The sequence below is a fragment of the Protopterus annectens genome, chromosome 10.part0, assembly GCF_019279795.1.
Source record: "Protopterus annectens isolate FY-2018-M chromosome 10.part0, PAN1.0, whole genome shotgun sequence".
Classification (NCBI taxonomy): Eukaryota; Metazoa; Chordata; order Ceratodontiformes; family Protopteridae; genus Protopterus; species Protopterus annectens.
In genome coordinates, this window is record NC_056744.1 from 1,286,591,515 (window position 1) to 1,286,608,372 (window position 16,858).

The window sequence follows — 16,858 nt, forward strand, 5'->3', positions numbered from 1 at the left end:
TTGCTGATAAATACCTTTCATTCAGAAAAAAAACAGAGTATGAGTCACAGTGACTATGTTGAAGACAGACTGCATTTGCAATGCCCTAAAAAAGAGGGAGTCAGAGAAACCTCCAAAGACACGTACCATATAATTTCTGGAGCCTTCCTGTGTCTTGACAGAGTGCTCTTCAAACTATCTGGAGATATACAGAGCTAAGTATATTTTTCTGGCACTTCAGAGTTGTGTACTGGTAATTGTTGCTTGACTAATTTTATATCATTGCTGGCTGACTTCAGAGTTGTGCACTGTTATTTTTGCTTCACTGTATAGTTTTTCAGATCTCTGCTGAAGGTGTTCTTCCCACCTCCCCCTATTTATCTGTGTCTTAAGTTGGTATAACTGATTTTACATCCTGTGTATTATCTGACTATCTCAAGGATTACTTGCATAAAATTAGACCCTGTTAGTAACAGCCTGCATATCATTGCTGGAGCCTTCCTGTGTCCTGACATAGTGCTCTTCAAACTATCTGGAGATATACAGAGCTAAGTATATTTTTCTGGGACTTCAGAGTTGTGTACTGTTAATTGTTGCTTGACTAATTTTATATCATTGCTGGCTGACTTCAGAGTTGTGCACTGTTATTTTTACTTAACTGTATAGTTTTTCAGATCTCTGCTGAAGGTGTTTTTTCCCACCTCCCCTATTTCTCAGTGTCTTAAGTTGGTATAACTGGTTTTAAATTATGTGTGTTATCTGACTATCTCAAGGATTACATGCATAAAATTAGACCCTGTTAATAACAGCCTGCACATCATTGCTGGAGCCTTCCTATGTCCTGACAGAGTGCTTGTCAAACTATCTGAAGATATACAGAGCTAAGTATATTTTTCTGGCACTTCAGAGTTGTGTACTGTTAATTGTTGCTTGTCTAATTTTATATAATTGCTGGCTGACTTCAGAGTTGTGCACTGTTATTTTTGCTTCAGTGTATAGTTTTTCAGATCTCTGCTGAAGGTGTTTTGTTTAAATTTGGATGCTGTAGATTTGATCTGGGATACTCTCCCCAGTCCCATCTCTTTACCTTATTCTACCTAATAGATTCCTTTTGCACTTGTTATTAGTCATTTTTAATTTAATTGCATTTTTAAACTGTTTGGTCTAACATTGCTACATACTCAAGTGTGCTAGCTTGCACTGCATTTGAATTGTTTTTACTGCTGTTTTAGCTACTTTTCTGTATATAAAAAAATCTAAGCCTGTTTCCTACCTTTCCTGTAACTAGTGTAGTCCAGATTCAGATTTGCTGTATCCAGGACTGTATGTAAGCTTCTGAGCCCCCCAAGCTTTCTGTGTTGGAGGGAAGCCTTCTAGCTTATCAGTGGGAGTGGTAAGCACTAGGTAACCTATCTACCACATAAGGGGTGGTTCTGGCCCAGAAATTGTAATTATTGGCCGTTTGGGCAGTTTTTCCATCTCGCTCAACTTTCTGATTTAAAAACTCGCATTTGCACTTGTTTCCCCCCTTTCCTGTAACTAGTTTACTCCAGATACAGATTCTTAGTTTTAGCACTTGAATTTGCTTATTCGTGATCAGCACTTGATCAGAACTTGTTGTAAGCACTAAATAAGCTACTAATTACTAAAGCACTCAACCTTCCTCATTACCTAGAGGAAAACAGTTTTGGTGCTTACTTTCCTCACTTGCTTAGAGAAAAACAGCTCTTGTACTCACTTTCCTCACTTATTTAGAGGAAAATATATTTTTTATTCAGGCATGTCCAAGGGTCAGCTCCCAGTGTTCTCTCCTGTCTATCTGATGAATCTGGGCGTCTTGGAGCAATTTAGAACCTGTCTCATGTACACAGACAACCCTCTCCTCCTACCACCCAACACTACAACTTGTGAGAGATGCACTTATCTAGCCAAACTGGAGGCAAAGCTCTCTCCAACCAAGACTGAACTTGACAGTCAAGAGGAGAAGGTAAACACTTGCACCACACCACACTCATCACATAGTCTCCCTAAATCTACACCACCAAAATCCACACATAGAAACGCAAAAACATTTGCAGAGGCTCTCAATAATAATCTGCTCAAGCAACAGAGACCTCCAAAGCAGAAATGCAAGCAACCTCCATCCCCTAACACAACGCAAATGACACATAGCCCGCAGGCTCAGTGTGCCACTCAACCACAGCCAATAAGGCAAAACAACGTACCCAACACACTAGTCATAGGTGACTCTATAGTCAGGCACACTGATGTCCCACTCACCAGGCTAAACAAGGAGAAGGTTACTGTCAGCTGCCTGTTGGGTGCCAGGATCCACCACATAACCCACGCACTCAGGTCACTCCACAACAAGTACAAATATGACTCTGTCATTGTCCATGTTGGTGTGAATGACCTGAGACATACCTCCCTGGACTACATGAAAAGAGACATTGAAGAGTTCTCTGATCTTGTAGCCCAGGCCGGTATGACCCTAGCCCTGAGTAGCATTCTGCCATCACCCAGAATGATACTGCAGTACAAGGACAAAATGATTGACTTCAACAATTGGCTAAACTTCTGGTGTCATTCTAAAGGGATCCATTATCTGTCTGCCTGGGATGACATGGTCGACAGACCATGATGCTTTGCCAGAGATGGCCTGCACCTGTCACCCCTGGGATTCTGGATACTGGCTAAGGTTCTAGCCACCCCTATAGTGCCTTTTTTAGGCAAGGTTTAAATGACAAATTCACCACCGTAACAGGAACAGGCAAGCAAAAACTGAGGTTGATGCTACTCAATGCTAGAAGTCTAAATCTCAAAATGACTGAGACCTGGTTCAAGGCTCCAGAGAGCACCCCTGCACTACCAGGCTATAACTCATACCACACTTTTCGGCCATGTAACCTGGACCAGAACACCAAAGGCGGAGGTGTGTCCATATTCATTAAGGATATCCACACCTCTGGGCTAGTTGCTCAGCGTAATGCATCCGAGGTTATCCAGGTGCAACTAACTCTGGGCAAAACTGCAATCCAAACTGCAGCTTGCTACATATCCCTCACCATGCCTCAGGATTCCCACTCCTCTTTTCTTGATGTACTGGAAAATATTAGGGTTCAACCAAACACCCTAATAATGGGCGATTTCAACTACCCCACCATTAACTGGGAAAACTATTCATGTACCAACTCCTTTGCTCAACGCTTTCTGGAATTCATAAACTCCAATGCCCTGGATCAACTTATCCACACCACCACCAGGGGCAACAATATCCTAGATCTAGTCATTACCAACATGAGTGACCGGTGTTCCACACCTGAAGTCAATGCCTTATTGGTCAGATCCGACCATAAGCTAATCACCCTAGATATCCACATCCTGCCCCCACCCCCCATTAAGGAAACCATGGTAAAAAATTTCTCCAAAGCCAACTTCATGCTTCTTAAGACAGAAGTGGTGAACTTCATGACACCCATGCAAATGGACAATACAGTTATGACTACTGTATCCCACACAATTGCACTTTATAAGCACTTATACGAGTGCATGGATCGTGCTATCCCAAACAGAACCAAGATGCTATCCTCCAAAAAAAGGAAGCCAATCTGGTGGTCCCCTGCCATAAACAAACTGTACAACAGAAGGAAGAAACTGTTGCAAAAGAGAGTAAACTCCCATGAGTGGAGGAGTTCCCTGGTCAGCCTCAGTAAGAAGCTGTGACCCCTGATAAAATCCTCCAAAGCTAGTTATGAAAACAAAATTGCCACTGATTCTAAAGACAACCACAAAGCATTCTATAGCTATGTCAAGAACCTCAATGGCAATACTCAGATCTGCTCTGAGTTACACCACAATGGCACTAAATATACAGACCCAACTGATATTGCCAACATCCTGGCAGATAGGTTCAGTGCTAACTTTACCCCCCTCTCACCCCATAAAGGGCCCATCTCTATACCGGAAGAATGCAACGTTCCTGTAATCATGGTTGCACAGGTAAAAACCACACTCTCCAAAGCCAAGAACATAGCATCCATGGGACCAGACAACATCCCAGACTGCGTTCTACATGAACTACAGAATGAACTGGCACCCCACCTAAGTACCATGTTCAATCATGGCCTTATATCAGGCTTTGTGCCCGCTGAATGGTGCACAGTGATGGTTATTCCACTCCACAAGGGGGGAGCCACTATGAACCCCCAGGAACTACCACCCCATTAGCCTGACAAGCCCTGGTCTGCAAGGCCATAAAATGTATCATCATGGAACTTATAAACAAAGACACTGGTAATCTCCAAACTCTGGACCCCACCCAGTTTGGGTTTGTAAAAGGCAGATCATGTCTCCTAAACCTGATAGACTTTTTTGAAGCAGTCACCAAAGCCGTAGATGAGGGTAAGGTGGTTCACACAGCCTATCTAGATCTTGCCAAGGCTTTCAACACCATCCCCCACTCTGGAATTATAGATAAACTCACTAAACTAGGTATAAAGCCCTATGTCACAAGATGGGTTGCCAACTGGCTTACTGACAGAACCCACACTGTGAAAGTAGCAGACTCCAAATCCGACTTCAGACCAGTGACAAGTGGAGTACCAAAGGGTTTAGTCCTGGGTCCTCTCCTGTTTGGTATCTACTTCTCTGAAGTACAGGCTAACACAGAAGGTCTTTGGCTAATGAAGTTCACAGATGACTTCAAACTAGGAGCCATAATCGAAACTCCTAACGATGTGGACATCCTACAAAAGGGCCTTACTGAGCCAGATGCCTGGTGTCAAAGCCATGGCCTCAAACTCAATGGCAAAAAGTGCTTTGTCATCCCCCTTGGTAAAAACTCTGTACCCATGAACTACAACATAGGCGGTAGTATACTTAACACCGAAAGTGTGATAAGAGACCTTGGGACACAGGTGGACAGTAGTCTCTCCTTTGATAATCACATCACCACAGTAGTCAGGAAATCCTTCTATATGGCACACCTCATCACAAAAGGTTTCTCATCCAGAAAAAAAGAGGTCATTGTTCCCCTCTACTCATCACTCATTAGACCCATTATAGAGTACAATGCCCCTTTTGGTATGTACCTCACAAGACATCTACAACAACTGGAAAGGCCGCAGAAATACCTCACAAAGAGGATTACCGGCCTCAAACAGATGCCCTATGCAGACAGTCTCAAAAAACTCCAGCTTTACTCCATCACATATTACCTATTCAGAGGTGATCTCTGCCTAACATACAAAGCTATGTCAAACCCAGAGCTGTTGGAGATGCTCCACTTAAAGAAATCCCAATCCCTCCAAGCTACACGCTCTAGGGACCTAAACCTTGTCACCACAATAAACAGAACATGCTAGAGGGATAGATTCCTGTTCCAGAGACTTCCCATACTCTGGAATAAACTACCTATCTATATCAAACAAAGCTCCTCATTAGCACTCTTCAAGAAAAGTCTTGATGATTGGATGGGAAATAGGAAATTCACCCCAGGGATCACTTCTGTGGCTCTGCTCGACAGGGGCACAGGAAAATAATTTTCTTGGGTGGCAAAAGCCAGGGTACCATTTTGGCTGGGCCTGCATAGGCCCTAGGGCTGATAGCCAAATACCTACCTACCTATGAACCTATGAACCTATGAACAAACAGATGTCCCAGCATTTCCATCAGGAAATGAACAGAGCACGACTGTTGTTCATCCAAGTCCAGAATATCTTGATAGAGTTTCTGATGCCATGCTACCTAAAGTAGTTTCTAGTAAATAACCAGCAGAAGTATAGACCACTGGCTTTACAAAATATTACATGTATTGAATATTGTAACAAGTCAAAAGAATAAAGGTTAATAAGAATAAAGAATAAAATAAATAAAATAATTATTAATTAATAATTATTAATTATTGTTAATAAAAGAATACAGGGAAAGGTTATAACACAATATATTACCAAAGTAAAAAGAGGCAAATTCCCATACTAAATGATAAAAATAAATATTTAAAAGAGTATTTAATTTTTCTCTTCAGTCAAATCAGCCTTCTCAGATTACTTAAACAACAGTTAATATATCTTCACAATTAATTAAGCAATTTAAACATATTTTCTTCAGACATCAAAATATGTATATAATTATTTCATAATTCTTTAAGTTTATTTAAATTTTATACAAATAAATATGCTTTCTTAAGTAACAACTGAAAAGTAATAATCGCATCTATTAAGTAAATATGCTGCTATTATTCTAGTTCCATGGCTCTAAGGGACAAAACCCTGACTATTATCTAGATGCCATTAGAATAATTGGAGACGTGTCTGCTACAGCAGGCAGCTGCTGCGATTGTTAATGAATGGCTGATACCAGCTTGCCCATCCGTGGCGGAAAAGACATGGCTCAGACAACTGCAATACCGACATGAAGCATTTTTCTTTAGAAGCAACAAACAGCACAGTATGTGCAATACTGTGGATATTTGGCAACCATGTTCTGTCTAGGGCTCCATCTTGCTTAAAATCTTGTTACTTGTAGGCCTACTGAATATCCCTCCTAATGTTGTAGATTGACTCAGCACATCTGCAAGCATGCATATGCATGAAAGCTCCTTGCACCACCTTACTACTGCCTGCTATCACTAATCCTAATCCTTCCTTGGTCCCTAACCCTAATCCTGGACCTTACCTTTGAAGAACCCTTACCCCATAGCATTATCACTTACACAAGACAAATATCCAAAAGAACACTATGAAAACAACAGGACAAGCTGAAGCTCAAATAGAGCATTTCAAAGTTTAATAAAAAAAATAACACCAAACATTGATTGAGCGCATTCATCCCCAATAGTTGGGACTTCATCAGAATCATTAAAAACATTACACAAGTACATTTAAATACTAAATAGGTGATGACATAATCAATTATAAGATACAGTCCTTAAATGTGCCATTCCTAAATAAATCATCATACAAAATTATGTACTTTAAAAACACATTAAAACATTAAAACATTGAAAAATAGAATGCTTATAAATAGATGAGATTTTTTTCATCTTAAAAATGTAAGACTACACAGTACAATAGCCATAACAGTCCTGCTGGTTTCACAATGTTCTTTTGGATGTATGATTTGTTCGTGGTTGGGCACTGTGGTTGTTTTGTGACTGTTTGTTACTTACACAAGACAGCTTGGGCACACTAATGCACATAAGAACACACACACACACACACACACACACACACACACATATATATATATATATATATATATATATATACACGCACACCAGCACATAAGTACTACATTAAATGTATTCATTTAACCTTTCTTTAATCCTAACCTGTCTATTATCCCAAAGATACTCCCCCAATGCTGAAACCTTCAGAATATCCAAAACTTTTAGCATTAGTTTTCCATTAGGTTCCCAACTACATTATTATCTTACCCATATACATTTGATGTTTCATTTATTTGAAATGTTAAAATTTTAATCAATGGCATTTCACAGTCATTCACTTTGTAAATAATCAGCTGATTCAGCTGATTCTATGGAGTGAATGACACCCATATCTATATCTATATTTATATCTATATATATATATATATCTATATCTATAGCTATATCTATATCTATATACTTAAAAAGTAAAAATATCATGGATATTGAGAAGCCATGAGCTGAAACACTTCATGTCCTTAAACAGGCATTTTCATATATCCCACAGGACTCCATTACAGAAGGTTTAAGGTATCACACAGTGAATTTTTACAGTTTATACCTGTAGCTTACAACACTGCCATTTACAGTTTGCAGAATGTTTATTTCAACAGAAAATGAACTAATATTGCAGTTAAAACACCTATGGTTGTCAATATTGTTAATGATATTTAGTCTTCTTTTAGGACATACTTTAATATCCTATTAGTTGTAAGATTTGTTGAAGGCAGAACACTGTGTTTTGGTGGGGTTAGTATTATGGCAATGTAACTCTGTTACCTGCATTACTATGTATATTTGGCAGTTGTGTTCTGAATGGGGTGCCATCTTGCTTAAAAGGTTTTTTACCTGAAGGCCTTCTGAATATACTTCCTATAACATGAGTCTTAGATTCTCTTTAGTGGGTCAACTGACTTATATTAGTGGTGTTAGTGTTGCAATGCCAGTATAGGCAGTATACTATAGTATAAGGATTGACCACTACTGTCTGATAGTCATACAACAATAACAGCTATCTGTAATGGTTTGCTGTCTCAGTTGCTATGCTCCAGATGACTTTTCATCACAGGCTATGGCAAGATTTAATATTACCTTACTTGAAGTTGCCAATATTAATAGTTGCCCAAGGCTTATTTGCTTGCATTCCAAATAGGACCAAGGTGATCTCTTTATTATTTAACCGACAAGCATCTTTAGGGATGACTGGGCCATGTGAGAGTTATGGTGGAATCTGTCAATTTTCATATATTTTTGACATGCCATTTTGGCAGCATATTGCAATCTTTACCATCAATATCTACCTGTTGAACTCTGCAATAGCAACATAATCATGCAAGCTTATATGAGATTTTTTTTCAAGAGATTTTAATTTAATTTCATGCTTTACCATTGTTCTAATAATTAAGCTGCAAATATTCTCTGTTGATCCAGGTTTCTCCTGTAAAGTTCTTTTCATTTTAACAGGATGGATGGATGGATGCAGGGAATGACTTTGGGAAAAAATACTTTTCCTCAAAAAGGTCCCATCCATATGGAAACCCAATGCTACAGAACCCTAGTAACAAAAATGTGACTCTTTCCTCCACTGGCATTTAGGATTTAAGTAAGTGTAAGGCTGCTGATACGAACCAGTATCAGTAGCTTTAATACATTGCCTGTATTCAAAAGTTTCTTTTGAATGGAGTGCTTTTAAACCCTGCTGATGTACCTCAGTTTGGATGGTCTCAGCTAACAATCACACTGGGTTCACAATCTCATCATCTGAAATATAGTCCATTGTTGGACAAATATTACAATCCTACCCATTTCTCTAAGTGATCAATACTCTGTTATCAGTCATAGTTCAATAAAACCTACACCAAGTATTATCAATGGCCACACCTTTCCTGAACATAAAGTAGCCATCATTGAGCAACATCTAGGCAGCACTGATTGGTCTTCTTTATACCTTATTAATGATGTTACATCAGCCTTGATATTCTTCATGGGAACCCACTCTTCAATTCAAGGCTTTTTCCCCAAAGTTAAAAGGAGATATAGGAGAGAAGTATACCACTGGCTAACAACTGACATTAAGAATCTCATGAAACAGAAGGACAATGCATGGATAAGCTGGAAACAAAGCCAGCATTATCAACAATTTCACCATATCTACTTCTCTTTGGGAAAAAACTCTTGAATAGCAAACAATTCCACCAAATCCTGCTACTTATGAAATAAACAAATGTCTGCTACTAGATATCCCAAAAAAATTCTGGAAGAAACTTAAATTGTTAACTGAACAATTTGCTAAGAACACCCTTTCCACCAGTCTTGTAATATGTGATTCTAAAAATAATATTGCCAATGATTTCAATTCCTTTCTCATCTCATCCTCTCAGGATATCACCGACTCTTTCCTATCACCAATAACTCCAAGCTAACATCATATAATAAGCTTCAACCCCAACTATACCCTTTGGCTGAAACTTTCACCACTTTCAGCTTCAGAGAGAGCCCTGTAAAGTAAATTAATAACTTTGAAGAAAAGCTTGAAACATTTCTCTTCTAAATTCTCTGTACTACACTCTACTTTCCTTAACAGTGCTGCAGATAAAACTGCTACACTGTTAATTTACATTTCCAACCTGTCCCTCACTATTAGGAAAATATCTTTGGCTTTAAAATATGACATTAACTCCTCCCTAAAGTTCAATTTCTCAAAACTCTCTAGGACTTTTGAGCTATCTCATCTCTGTGCACTCTTGCATAAGTGTCAGCAAAAAAAAAAAATAATTTCTAACTACTAAAATATAAAATAGCTCTGTACTCCTTTCAGGTAAACAATACTGGTTCAGAAATACTTTATGCACTAATACAGCCTTAGTCTCAGTAAATGACTCCATTTACTACAACTTCAGTGACGGACTCATTATAGATGACCTGATGACCAGTTGTAAGGATCAGACTGATTGTACTAACCATTCAGCAGTGTAAAAATTGGGTCTGGATTATTGCTTTGACTAATACTGCTAAAATGTGAGGGGGTCCACTGGTAAGTATGTAACTGCCATAAAATCCAGCCATCCTAAGTCAGTGAGCTATTGGCTGGTTGGCTGGTGCCCACTTGGCAAGGCTGGTTATCTGAGATAATCATGTTAAGCAAAATCTGGGCATAAAATTAAGCAACCTCCTAAAATGAAGTAAAGATTGCCAAACTGAATACAGGTTCTGCATTGTTTTGGTTCACTTCATTTTTTGTGTTTAGAAAGGCAAAATAGACACAGGTCACAGACACCTTTGATAAGGCAATTTGGCAACAATCCAATTACCAGACCACAGGACATCAAGGGTAGATGGAAAGAGTACTCCAAGATGCTTCTAAATGAAGAACACCCTACAGTAGCTGTACTGCCACATATGCAGCCAATAATGAAAGAGGAAGAACTGCATAAATATTATTTGCTAATATCTATTTTTGCTTATGCCATTAAAGTGAATCAGACATGCTGATAACCAGTTTCAATCCTCTGAGGAGCACTTCCTAGGTGTAGGGAAACCCCATACCCCAACTTATATGTAATAACGCCATGGCTGAAACAGTAGAAAAAAGTATAACATTATTAGAATGTATTCAAATGTTATAAAGATGTTCCATTATTCTGTATTTTAACATGCTATCAGTTTTACCTACATAGAATGATTGAGATAATATGCAATAAGCCAGATAATATACATACTCAATACTCAATCCCAAAATAATTGGGAATCATAATAAATAATGACTGAAAAATTTGTGTCACAAAGAAATGCTTTGTTCCCTCAGGTAATGTCACAATATATTCATAAAGGTCAGTCAAAAATTGTCTTGAATCCTTTAAGAACCACTCTATTCCTATCTAAAACAAGACGCAGATGTTTCTCAACATAGAAAGAGAAAGGTTCGGGACACCAACCACGTCCTGCAACTATGGGTTTCAGAGGGGGCTTGTAGTGATCCTTCTGTACCTTGGGGAGACCCTGAATTATTGGTATCAAGGCTGCTTCCAATAATAAATATCTAAATAAATCATATGAAATTAACTTGCTCATTAAGCAGTCATTTAGCATATCAAATATCCTTTTCTTCATCCTTAATTGATTTGTTATGTATGTTTATGGCAGTAATCCTTGATAATAATGTTTTTATGCTTGATGGAGTTCTTTATTTACAAAAGGATAGCATAGCTACAGGCACTCCTTGTGCTAATAGCTTCACCAATGTGGTTATGGCTTCATGGGAAGAAGAGTAAATGTTCAAGATGAATTGATTTGTACGATTTGTCCCTTTTTATCATCATTTTGTAGACAATTTATTTTTTATATGGACAGGTGGTAAGGAGGATTTGCATTCCTTTCATGATTGGTTGAACATGGCAACAACAGTTTTGAAGTTTTCTTTGACAGTTTTGGATACTAAAATTGAGTACTTAGATGTTCATGTATATAGATTAGATAATGGCTCTGTAAATATGAGTGTATTTAGAAAGACCTGTCATAAGAACACATTGCTACATAGGCGTAGCATGCACCCTTCTTATGTGTTTAGGAATATAATAAAGTGATAAGGTTTAAGAGCATCAAGACTTAATGTATCAGAAGAATGGTTTCCATTGGAGCTGTCTGGTCTTAAATCTAGGTTGGTAACAAGTGGGTACAATGAAGTAGAGGTAGATAATATACTAAATGAAGTACCAATGCTAAGGAACAGTATAGCACAACCCTATTTCTCTGATCTTAATGGTTCTTTTGAGACCAGAAGGTCCAATACTGGTTCAATGAGAAAGCTCAGCATTCCTCTACATTATACTAATGACAGTAGAATGATTAAGGAAATTCTAAAGAAACTTTGAGATATTTTGACAGTTGACTGAAAGTTAAGGGAGACAGTAGGGGACAGCCCACATTTTATATATAAAAATAAGAAGAATTTGAAAAGAATGTTATGCTACCCAAGGGAACATATAAATAATAAATATGATATTAATAATATCACACATCCTTATGAGAAATGTTATTTCTGTAGTTATATTGATAGCAGTGGCTCTTCTATACACCCTGATACAAAACGTAAATATGTTTTTAAAATAGATGCTAATTTCTTTACTCAGCATGCAGTTTATTTGGCTTATTGTATATTATGTCATTCATTCTAAGTAGGTAAAACTGACAGAATGTTAAAAGACAGGATAAGGGAACATCTTTATAACATTCGAATACAGTTAATAATAATGCACTTTCTAAACAAGTTTTGCAAATGGAAAATCTACATACTTTTAAATTTTTAAACATGGATTCTGTAAAACCTAGTATGCGTGAGGGTGATATCAGGAATATAACAGAAAGCATGGAGGTTAAGTGGATTATTAGGTTGAGAGCTAATCAGGGCAAAGGCTTAAATGAAAAAGCACCTCTAAAACTCATTTTGAAAAGGTGAGGTTTAAAGGGTCGGTAATATATATTTTATATCTTATTTTTTTTTTTTATATATTAACATGTATTTTATTCCTGAGTTTTATTGCTGAATTTTCACTCTTAGCATTCTGATTTTAAGCACTTTATTTGCATATGATGTTTTCTGTTTTCAGTGGTTATCTGGTGTTGTATGTCATTTAAATTCAGGTGATGTTGGATGGGGTTTTTATGGTCTAATGAAGCTAAATGTGAAAGTGCTTACCAAGTGTATTTGCTCCAACATGTGTTTTCTGTTTTATTAAAATAGAAGTTATACGGTTCCTCATCTCGTGGTTTATTTCATTATTTATTTTCATTTTTTTCTGAGTTTAGTATTGTTCGGTAACGGAATATTTGCTTTCGTTGGGGTTTTCTTGTGTTTGAAAAAAAAAAAACAGCTGAATTCAGACTGTGTGCAGCATGCAACCATGTCTGCAGAGGAATATCTTAGATCAACTAAATGGTCTGAAGACATTACTGCTTTAAAGACAGATTAAATGTGCAGATCACTTTGAAAATGGTTTCCTGCATATTTAAAGCAAATGAAGGTTTCTTACCCTCCTTGTCTCTCCTTTGGTTTTTCTATGACCTTAGCAAGCCCTCATAAAGCAAAATTATTTCTTGCTTTTATGCAATCTGCTCTCCTACAAAAGCAGCACCAAATCTTCCATCTTCAATCTCAGCAGACGTTCTAAATTATGTGTATAAATAATTACTAATAATCAGATTAATACCTTAAAATGGAGATAAATTATCTTTTCATCATTTCCTGTGCAGAGTGCACACGTTGAAATTACACCATCTACATGCTCTGTAAATTGAAAAATCCTGTACTACTAAGTGAAAAAAGTCATACTCCCTTATAAACACTGGCAGGCTAAAGCTGCATTTTTTTGTTCCTCGTGCAGTCAACAAAATGTAATAATTTATACCCTTGCAGGTTTTTCCATTTAACTCTTTGACAGGGATTAAGAAATATATAAATCATGCTATTCTAGAGGTAATTCCTGCTATAAACATTACTTAAAACTGATGCTATAACCAAGGAATTTGCAAATTTGCATGACGCATTAAAAATAAATACAGTCTTTTAATAGTCCAGTCATTATTTTGTATTTATAGTCTTCACCAATATTTCAGTCATTGCTTTGTATTTATAGTCCTCACTCCCTAGACAAAAATAATAATTTTTATGAGACTTAAAAAGTTGAATATATAATCATTGTGCCACTGAAAATAATGGTTGTCAATACATTAGTCACCATTTTCTTTGTTATTCTAGACCACAGACCTACCATTTTGCAAAATAGGGGTTTAAAAGTTCTTTTACTGGGAAACACTCCAGGAACATTTACAGACAATGCAGTACATTTTTAGATATTAGCATCAAAGTAGAATTGAGCAAAATAAAGTCAGTCTACATTCCAACAAAATTATGCTTGTAATGAAGCTCACAACTGACAAAATCATAGTCAGAAGGGTTAGCTTAGTGGAAGATTGACCATCATGTCATTGATTCCTAGACCCAATGAGTAGTGGTTCACCACCATCACAGCCTCTGGCAGACATTTACAGCACTATCTACACCAGAATGTGTGTGTGTGTGTGTGTGTGTGTGTGTGTGTGTGTGTGTGTGTGTGTGTGTGTGTGTGTGTGTGTGTGTGTGTGTGTGTGTGTGTGTGTGTGTGTGTGTGTGTGTGTGTATATATATATATATATATATATATATATATATATATATATATATATATATATATATATGGCTCTGCGATATACTTTACAAGCTCGAAGTTTCAAAACTTCTAACAGCAAATGGTTGAGACCGCAAGATCAAAGTCTTAAAACTTGGAAAATTGTAATAAAAAATAAAAAGAAAGCAAGCCCCTCTGCACCCTCACACTCCCTGCTAAATAATTAAACCAACTCCGAGATCACACTACAGTGAGGAAAATGTTAAATTTCCCATTCCATGCTGTACGACTATCTCCATTCAAAACGTTCAAAGTTTCAAAACTTCGATCTTATGGTCTTGACCATTTGCAGTTCGAAGTTTTAAAACTTTGAGCTTGTGAAGGGAATCCATATATGGATATATATATATATATATATATATATATATATATATATATATATATATACATATATATATATATATATATATATGTATATATATTAAAATTACGTAACTTTCCATGTGTCAATACAACTATTTATTGCACCATTTGGAGGTAATGCTTGTTTTATTCTAATGCAAAGATTGTGGAAAAATTGTATATTTAAGTGTTTTGCTACTGCTGATGTTCTTACATGATGTGAATAGTATACAAATAATAGCTTTTCTTTAAAAGCAGTCAGGTAATGTGCATTAGTGAAAAGAGAAATTACTGAATATTAGGTTAATGGATCATTAAGAGACCATTATGTAATGTGTTCCCATATAAAGGGAGTGTTTTCTAGCCATGGCAGATTCACATGCGTCTCACAAATGGGGTCCATTGTCTTCTGTATAAGATTCATTAGATATTTGTTAAAATCTCATGGGGGAGGCTCATTATTCTGATCTGGAGTTCAAGTGGAGATGTCAAACTGCCTTGGTTAGAGTCAGGGTATCAGGAGGACTTTCAAGAAAGGAAGGAAGAATACTTCCACTTGCCTAGAGTGGGAAGTTCTGGTCCAGGAGTGGGATGTTTTGGGTAAAAACACATTTCTCAACTGTTTGCTTGAATAGCAGAGGAATCTGCACATGGGCATTTTCTTTGAGAGAGAGACTCTAACTTAATTTCAACATATGCTTGCAAACATGTATAAAGTCCCATGTGAGCTAAATAAAAGCTGTATTTTTAGTTACTTCTAGTGTTGTTCAAATACCTGGCTCTGGCAGCAGGCAGTATTGGCATTCTGTGCTAACAAGTGAAGTGACAATTTTACATTCCATTTTAAAGTGACTCCTTTCACTGCAGTACAATTAAAGCTAAGTAAATTGAAAAGAAACTTGAAGTTACCTTATGTTTCCTAGTGCAGTTTTTTTGTCCTGCCTTGAAAATTAAGTCTGTGCACTTATGATGCATTCTAAGCCACAGAACCAAATCACAGTTGTGTAAGTAAACTTACAAAAACAGTTGATGCCCATATGATCACTGCTGCAGTACTCCTAACTATATGGATTATACCCTGCAAAGAGTATGACAACCGGACACCTTCCAAAATGTAAGGGCAACTTCCATGCACCCAGACTATTGAGAGCTCAAGCAGAGCTGGATAAAATCAGCAGTGTGAGTGCTAAGCCCTTCAGAGCTTTCATACCAACTGTAAGAGGGAGGCTAGAGTCTTAAAAGAAGACAATGCCAGGTAAATAACAATCCATTTCCTCACCCAGGCAAACACAAAAATAAGGTAGAGAGGGTGCAGCTACTGCTGCAATGATCATTTGAACACCTGCTGTTATGGTATGTTTACACAGCATTCATCATTTGGTCAGTACTGCAGGAGCCTTAGCTATACTGGTAGAATACCATAGCTCACAAGGTTTAAAACGACGAAGGATTAGGGTATGTGAGCCCATGGAGAGTGGTCCTAGCAAAGCCTGTTCTAGACCCAGAAAAGTAATCTAGTTTGTACTGCTTTGTAAATGTATATACAGAGGACCATGTTGCTGTCTCTAGAATACTTCTAGAGTCCACCCATTCCAAAAAGCCGAAGTCCTATTAGAATGTACCGTGACCTTGAATGAAATTGACATGTTATGGTAGGAATAAAAAAAAGAGATGGAGCAACTATTTGGAAACAGTCTACTTTGACAAAGGTTGACATTTTTTTCTTACCTTTATAAGAAATGAGCAACTGATCAGAATTTTGAATGGTTTTACCACTGTCTGCGTATATCCAGAGTATGAACAATCCTTTTTCCATCATTTATAGGTTATGGAAAAAAGATAGAGAGATAGATAGCTTGGCTTAAAGTAAACTCAAATAAAACTTTAGGCATAAATGAAGAATTAGTTCTCAAAGAAACCCTATATTTGTGAAATATGAGAAGAGTTTGACCCACAATGGGAGTTTGCAACTCAGACACTCTTGCAGAAATCAGAGCACTCACCAAAGCTGTTATGTTTCATAACTGATGAGTTGGTTGAAATGGAGCAGGAGTTTTTTTTTTTAAAGCCAAATTAAAATCCTAAGAAGAAGCCACTTGTTTTCTAA